The 7,564-nt window shown below is 40.0% G+C and overlaps 1 non-coding gene across 1 annotated transcript; it reads left to right on the top strand.

Moving 5' to 3' along the window:
- Nucleotides 1-7,196: 7,196 nt before the first annotated feature.
- LOC148553665 (small nucleolar RNA R71) lies at nt 7,197-7,300 on the top strand. Its single transcript, XR_015892573.1, has one exon. It is a non-coding gene; the product is annotated as a small nucleolar RNA R71 (small nucleolar RNA).
- The last annotated feature ends 264 nt before the right edge of the window (nt 7,301-7,564 follow it).

Here is a 7,564-nt window from a genome sequence, read left to right as displayed (position 1 = left end):
GAGAGGACTAGGATTTGCGAATAAGAGTTAGCTCAATCACTTGACTTTCCTTTATTTAGTAAGGGTTAACTAAGTGAAAATAACAACCTTTTTACACTACACTTGAGAGAATTCCAACAAGTATAGAACTTCTGATTAATCATTCCCACAGTCAAGGCTTTTTATTTTGAATACTATAAATTCTTTTTTATTTTCATTGCACTTAATTATAATTATTTATTTTCTGTTATTCAACTCTCAAAATTCTCGAAAAACTCCTGATTAATAACTAAGCACCCTTTCTAGCAACTCATTGGGAGACGACCTGGGACTCATACTCACAGTACTTTAATTCTAAACTTTTGTGACAACTTTTCTAAATTGATGAGGTGGATTTTTGCTGGTTAAGAGCTATACTCGTAACGCTGTTCTATTATATTACAATCTCTTCATTGGTCTAACTTCCACCCCTCGTCAGCAGCAGTGGCATGAACTAATCGATTCAAAACCATAATAGTACTCTTGACAAGCACCAACGACCTCGGTCGCAGCTGCGGCGGTGTAGAGTAACTCACAGTGACAATTTTGTTTAATACAAATAGTCTCAACGACAGGCTTCATAGTAGAGACAAATTGGGAGACAAGGAACAATCAAAAATAGGGTAAAGCTTACCAAAAAAGTAGTGGTTCTAACGGTAGTTTCCGATGGTGATGGCGGCGTGCAGCTCGACGATGGATCACACTCGCAGCAGCAATGACAGTCACAGTACCTCCTCAATCTCGCGATTCTGCCTCCCTTCCTCCACGCCTCTGGTAGCAATGGCCAAGTGGTACGCGGAATCGTGATCTCACACTTTTCTCACAACTCCGTGCAACTAACCAGCAAGTGCACTGGGTCATCCAAGTAATAAACCTTACGTGAGTAAGGGTCGATCCCACGGAGATTGTCGGCTTATAGCAAGCTATGGTCATCTTGTAAATCTCAGTCAGGCAGATTCAAATGGTTATGTGGTTTGATAATTAAAATATAAATAAAACAGAAAATAAGATAAAGTTACTTATGTAATTCATTGGTGGGAATTTCAGATAAACGTCTGGAGATGCTTTGTTGCTTCTGAACCTCTGCTTTCCTATTGCCTTCTTCCAACCAGGCGTTACTTCGTCACAGTCATCCCTTCCTGGATCCTACTCGGAATACCACAGACAATGTTTAGACTTTTCGGATTCCAAGAATGGCTGCCAATAATTCTAGCCTATACCACGAAGATACTAATCTCACGGACTCGGTCCGTGTATTAGATATCCAAGAGAATATACTCCAGCTGTCGTCCAATGACTACGTTAACCATCATGTAGACCGCTTTGTGGTTGTCAGGCACGCGATCTTGGCTAAGCGAGTAACGAAGATTGGGTGATTGTCACGGGTCACCCCTTCATTCTGACTTAACTCAATTAAGTACGAGAGTATATCTTGGAGAAGAAGTAGGCATGAATTAAATAGAAAAACAATAGTACTTGCATTAATTCATGAAGAACAGCAAAGCTCCATACCTTAATCTATGGGGTGTAGAAACTCCACCGTGAAAAATACATAAGTGAAAAAGGTCTAGGCATGGCCGTGAGGCCAGCCTCCAAATGTGAACATACAAGTTCCAAAATGATCAAAAGATAAAAACTCTCTAAAATAAATCTCTAAAAGTAGTTTTTATACTAAACTAGTAACTAGGGTTTGCAGAAAATGAGTAACTAAGTGCAAATAGTGCAGAAATCAACTTTCAGGGCCCACTTGGTGTATGGTTGGACTGAGCATTGAGCTTTACACGTGCATAGGCTGTTCTTGGAGTTAAACGTCAGCTTTGGTGCCAGTTTGGGCGTTTAACTCCAATTCTGGTGCCAGTTTGGGCATTTTATGCCAAGATGTCTTAGGCTGTCTTTGAATGCCAGTTTCGGCCATCAAATCTCGAGCAAAGTATGGACTATTATATATTGCTGGAAAGCCCAGGATGTCTAATTTCCAACACAATTGAGAGCGCGCAAATTGGGTTTCTGTAGATCCAGAAAATTCACTTCAAGTGCAGGAAGGTCAGAATCCAACAGCATCTGCAGTCCTTTTTTAGCCTCTGAATCAGATTTTTGCTCAAGTCCCTCAATTTCAGCCAGAAAATACATGAAATTACAGAAAAACACACAAACTCATAGTAAATTCCAGAAATGTGATTTTTAAATAAAAACTAATAAAAATATAATAAAAAGTAACTAAAACATGCTAAAAACTATGTAAAAATAATGCCAGAAAGGGTATAAATTATCTGCTCATCACAACACCAAACTTAAATTGTTGCTTGTCCCCAAGCAACTGAAAACAAAATAGGATAAAAAGAAGAGAATATACAATGAATTCCAAACTTATCCATGAAGATTAGCTACAATTAGATGAGCGGGACTTGTAGCCTTTTTGCTTCTGAATAGTTTTGGCATCTCACTTTATCCTTTGAAGTTTAGAATGATTGGCATCGAAAGGAACTCAAAATTCAGATAGTGTTATTAATTCTCCTAGTTCAGTATGTTGATTCTTGAACACAGCTACTTTATGAGTCTTGGCCGTGACCCTAAGCACTTTGTTTTCCAGTATTACCATCGGATACATAAATACCACAGACACATAACTGGGTGAACCTTTTCAGATTATGACTCAGCTTTGCTAGAGTCCACAGTTAGAGGTGCCCAGAGCTCTTAAGCACACTCTTTTTGCTTTGGACCACGACTTTAACCGCTCAGTCTCGAGCTTTTCACTTGACACATTCACGCCACAAGCACATGGTTAGGGACAGCTTGATTTAGCCGCTTAGGCCAGGATTTTATTCCTGTGGGCCCTCCTATCCATTAATGCTCAAATCCTAGGATCCTTTTTCTACCCTTGCCTTTTGGTTTAAAGGATTACTGGCTTTTTCTGCTTGCTTTTTCTTTTTCTTTCTTTTTTTTCTTTATTTTTTTTGCCATTTTTTTCGCAAGCTTTATATTCACTGCTTTTTCTTGCTTCAAGAATCAATTTTATGATTTTTCAGATTATCAATAACATTTCTCCTTTTTCATTATTCTTTCAAGAGCCAACAATTTTAACATTCATAAACAAAAAATTAAAAAATATGCACTGTTCAAGCATTCATTCAGAAAACAACAAGTATTGCCACCACATCAAAATAATTGAGCTAATTTCAAGATAAAATTCGAAATCCATGTACCTCTTGTTCCTTTGCAATTAAAAACATTTTTCATTTAAGAAAGGTGAAGGATTCACAGGACTTTCATAGCTTTAAGACATAGACACTAGACACTAATGATCATGTAATAAAGACACAAACATAGACAAAACATAGAGCATGTAATTCGAAAAATAGAAAAATAAAAACAAGGAAATTAAAGAACGGATCCACCTTAGTGATGGCAGCTAGTTCTTCCTCTTGAAGATATTATGGAGTGCTTGAGCTCCTCTATGTCTCTTTCTTGCCTTTGTTGCTCCTCCCTCATGGCTCTTTGGTCCTCTCTAATGTCATTGAAGATGATGGAGTGCTCTTGGTGTTCCATCCTTAGTTTCCCCATGTTGGAACTCAATTCTCCTAAGGATATGTTGATTTGCTCCCAATAGTTTTGTGGAGAAAAGTGCATCCCTTGAGGTATCTCAGGGATTTCTTGATGAGGAACTTCCTCATGCTCTTGTTGAGGTCCATGAGTGGGCTCTCTTGTTTGCTACATCCTCTTCTTAGTGATGGACTTGTCTCCTTCAATAAGGATGTCTTCCTCTATGACAATTCCAACTAAATTGCATAGGGTACAAATGAGATAAGGAAAGGCTAACCTTGCCAAAGTGGAGGGCTTGTTCGCCACCTTGTAGAGTTCTAGGGATATGATCTCATGAACTTCTACTTCCTCTCCATTCATGATGCTATGGATCATGATAGCCCGGTCTATTGTAACTTTAGACCGGTTACTAGTAGGAATGATATAGCGTTGGATGAACTCCAACCATCCCCTAGCCACGGGTTTGAGGTCAAGCCTTCTTAGTTGAACCGGCTTGCCTCTTGAGTTTCTCTTTCATTGAGCTCCTTCCACACAAATGTCCATGAGGACTTGGTCCAATCTTTGATCAAAGTTGACCCTTCTAGTGAAAGGATGAAGATCTCCTCTCATCATTGGCAAGTTAAATGCCAACCTCACATTTTCCGGACTGAAATCCAAGTAATTCCCACGAACCATTGTGAGCCAATTCTTTAGGTTTGGGTTCATACTTTGATCATGGTTCTTAGTGATCCATGCACTGGCATAGAACTCTTGAACCATTAAGATTCCGACTTGTTGAATGGGGTTGGTGAGAGTTTTCCAACCTCTTCTTTGAATCTCATGTCGGATCTCCGGATATTCACCCTTTTTTAGCTTGAAAGGGACTTCGGGAATCACTTTTTTCTTGGCCACAACTTCATAGAAGTGGTCTTGATGGATCTTTGAGATGAATCTCTCCATCTCCCATGACTCGGAGGTGGAAGCAATTGCCTTCCCTTTCCTTTTTCTAGAGGTTTCTCCGGCCTTAGGTGCCATTAATGGTTATGGAAAAATAAAAAAAGCTTTAGCTTTTCCCACACCAATCTTAGAATGGTTGCTCGTCCTCGAGAAAAAGAAGAAAGAAATGAGTAGAAGAAGAAGAAATAGAGGAGATGGAGGGTAGTGGTGGTTTTGGCCAAGGGGGGTAGTAGTGTGTATGATATGTGAAATTGAAGGTGTTGAGGAAGGGTATTTATAGGGAAAGAGAGAGGGGGAATTCAGTCATGAAGGGGTGGGTTTAGGAGGGGAATGGTTTGAATTTGAATGGTGAGGTAGGTGGGGTTTATGATGGATGGATGTGAGTGGTGAACAGGATATGGGAAAGAGGGTAAGATTTGATAGGTGAAGGTTATTTGGGAAAGAGTTATTGATGGGATTGGTCAAGGGTATTTGGAGAAGAGTGTTATGGAAAGGTGTGAAGAGGAGAGAAGAGGTGGGGTAGGTGGGGATCCTGTGGGATCCACAGATCCTGAGGTGTCAAGGAATTCTGCTCCCTGCACTATTCTGGCATTCAAACGCCCACTGTGTGCCAATTCTGGCGTTTAACGCCAGCTCTTCTACCTTTCCTAGCGTTAAACACCACTCTGCTGCCTATTTCTGGTGTTAAACGCCAGCCAGATGCCCATTTCTGGTGTTTAACGCCAGCCAGATGCCAGACAGCCCTTTCTGGCGTTAAACGCCTAGAGTGCTGCCCATTCTGGCATTTAACGCCCAGAATACTACCAGGCTGGGCGTTAAACGCCCATTCTGCTATCCTTACTGGCGTTTAAATGCCAGTAAGCCTGTCTTCCAGGGTGTGCTATTTTTCATGCTATTTTTCATTTTGCTTTAATTTTGCAGTTGTTTTTATGACTTCACATGATCATCAACCTAAAGAAAACATAAAATGACAATAGAATATAAATAAATATAATTAAATAACATTGGGTTACCTCCCAACAAACGCTTCTTTAATGTCAATCTTGACAGTGAGCTCTTAGAGAGCTTCATAGAGACTCAAAGCTTGATGTTGGCCTCCCAACACCAAACTTAGAAGTTTAGTGTGGGGGCTCTGTTTGACTCTGTATTGAGAGAAGCTTTTCATGCTTCCTCTCCATGGTTACAGAGGAAGATCCTTGAGCCTTAAACACAAGGTAGTCCTCATTCAGTTGAAGGACTAACTCTCCTCTGTCCATATCAATCACAGGTCTTGCTGTGGCTAGGAAGGGTCTTCCAAGGATGATAGATTCATCTTCATCCTTCCCATTGTCTAGGATTATAAAATCAGCAGGGATGTAAAAGCCTTCAACCTTCACTAAGACATCCTCTACAAATCCATAAACCTATTTCCTTGAATTGTCTGCCATCTCTAATGAGATTCTTGTAGCTCGACCTCAAAGATCCCTAGTTTCTCCATCACAGAGAGTGGCATGAGGTTTATACTTGAACCAAGGTCACACAGAGCCTTCTTAAAGGTCATGGTGCCTATGATGCAAGGTATTGAGAACTTTTCGGGATCTGGTTTTTTCTGAGGTAATTTCTGTTGAACCAAGGTATTTAGTTCATTGATGAGCAATAGAGGTTCATTCTCCCAAGTCTCATTACCAAATATCTTGGCATTCAGCTTCATGATTGCTCATAAATATTGAGCAACTTGCTCTTCAATAATATCTTCATCTTCTTCAGAGGAAGAATACTCATCAGAGCTCATGAATGGCAACAGTAAGTTCAGTAGAATCTCTATGGTCTCTATATGAGCCTCAGATTCCTTTGGTTCCTCAATGGGGAACTCCTTAAGGGTCAGTGGACGTCCATTTAGGTCTTCCTCAGTGGAAATTACTACATTTCCCTCCTCTATAGGTTCGGCCATGTTGGATGTGTTTATGGTCTTGCATTCTCTTTTTGGATTCTCTTCTGTATTGCTTGGGAGAGTACTAGGAGGGATTTCAGTAACTCTTTTACTCAGTTGACCCACTTGTGCCTCCAAATTTCCAATGGAGGACCTTGTTTCAGTCATGAAACTGTGAGTGGTCTTACTTAGATCAGAGATTATGGTTGCTAAGTCAGAGAGGCTCTGCTTAGAATTCTCTGTCTGTTGCTCAGAAGATTATGGAAAAGGCTTGCTATTGCCAAACCTATTTCTTCCACCATTATTATTATTGAAACCTTGATTAGCCTTCCACTAATCCTTCCATGAGAAGTTAGGATGATTCCTCCATGAAGGATTATAGGTGTTTCCAAAGAATTCTCCCATGTAATTCACCTCTTCCATTGTAGGATTCTCAGGGTCATAAGCTTCTCCTTTAGGGGAGGCTTCTTTAGTACTGCCTAATGCAGCTTGCATTTCAGTCAGACTCTAAAAAATCATATTGACTTGCTGAGTCAATATTTTGTTCTGAGCCAATATTGCATTCAGAGTATCAATCTCAAGAACTTCTTTCTTCTGAGTTGTCCCATTATTCACAGAATTTCTCTTAGAAGTGTACATGAACTGGTTATTTGCAATCATTTCAATGAGTTCCTGGGCTTCTACAGACGTCTTCTTCAGATGAAGAGATCCACCAGCAGAGTGATCCAATGATATCTTGGACAATTCAGACAGACCATCATAGAATATACATATGATGCTCCATTCTGAAAACATGTCAGAAGGACACCTTCTGATCAATTGCTTGAATCTTTCCCAAGCTTCATAGAGGGATTCACCTTCCTTCTATTTGAAGGTTTAAACTTCAACTCTAAGCTTGCTCAACTTTTGAGGTGGAAAGAATTTGGCCAAGAAAGTATTGACCAACTTGTCCCAAGAGTTCAGGCTATCTTTAGCTTGTGAGTCCAACCATGTCCTAGCTCTGTCTCTTACAGCAAAGGGGAAAAGCATAAGTCTGTAGACTTTAGGATTAACCCCATTAGTCTTAATAGTGTCACAGATTTGCAAGAATTTGACTAAAAACTAATGGGGATCTTCCAATGGAAGTCCATGAAACTTGCAATTCTGCTGCATTAGAGAAAC

The sequence above is a fragment of the Arachis ipaensis genome, chromosome B7 (assembly GCF_059453495.1).
Source record: "Arachis ipaensis isolate K30076 ecotype BB chromosome B7, ASM5945349v1, whole genome shotgun sequence".
Taxonomy (NCBI): domain Eukaryota; kingdom Viridiplantae; phylum Streptophyta; class Magnoliopsida; order Fabales; family Fabaceae; genus Arachis; species Arachis ipaensis.
Note: the sequence above shows the minus strand (reverse complement) of the source record. Positions and strands in the feature narration are given on the sequence as shown.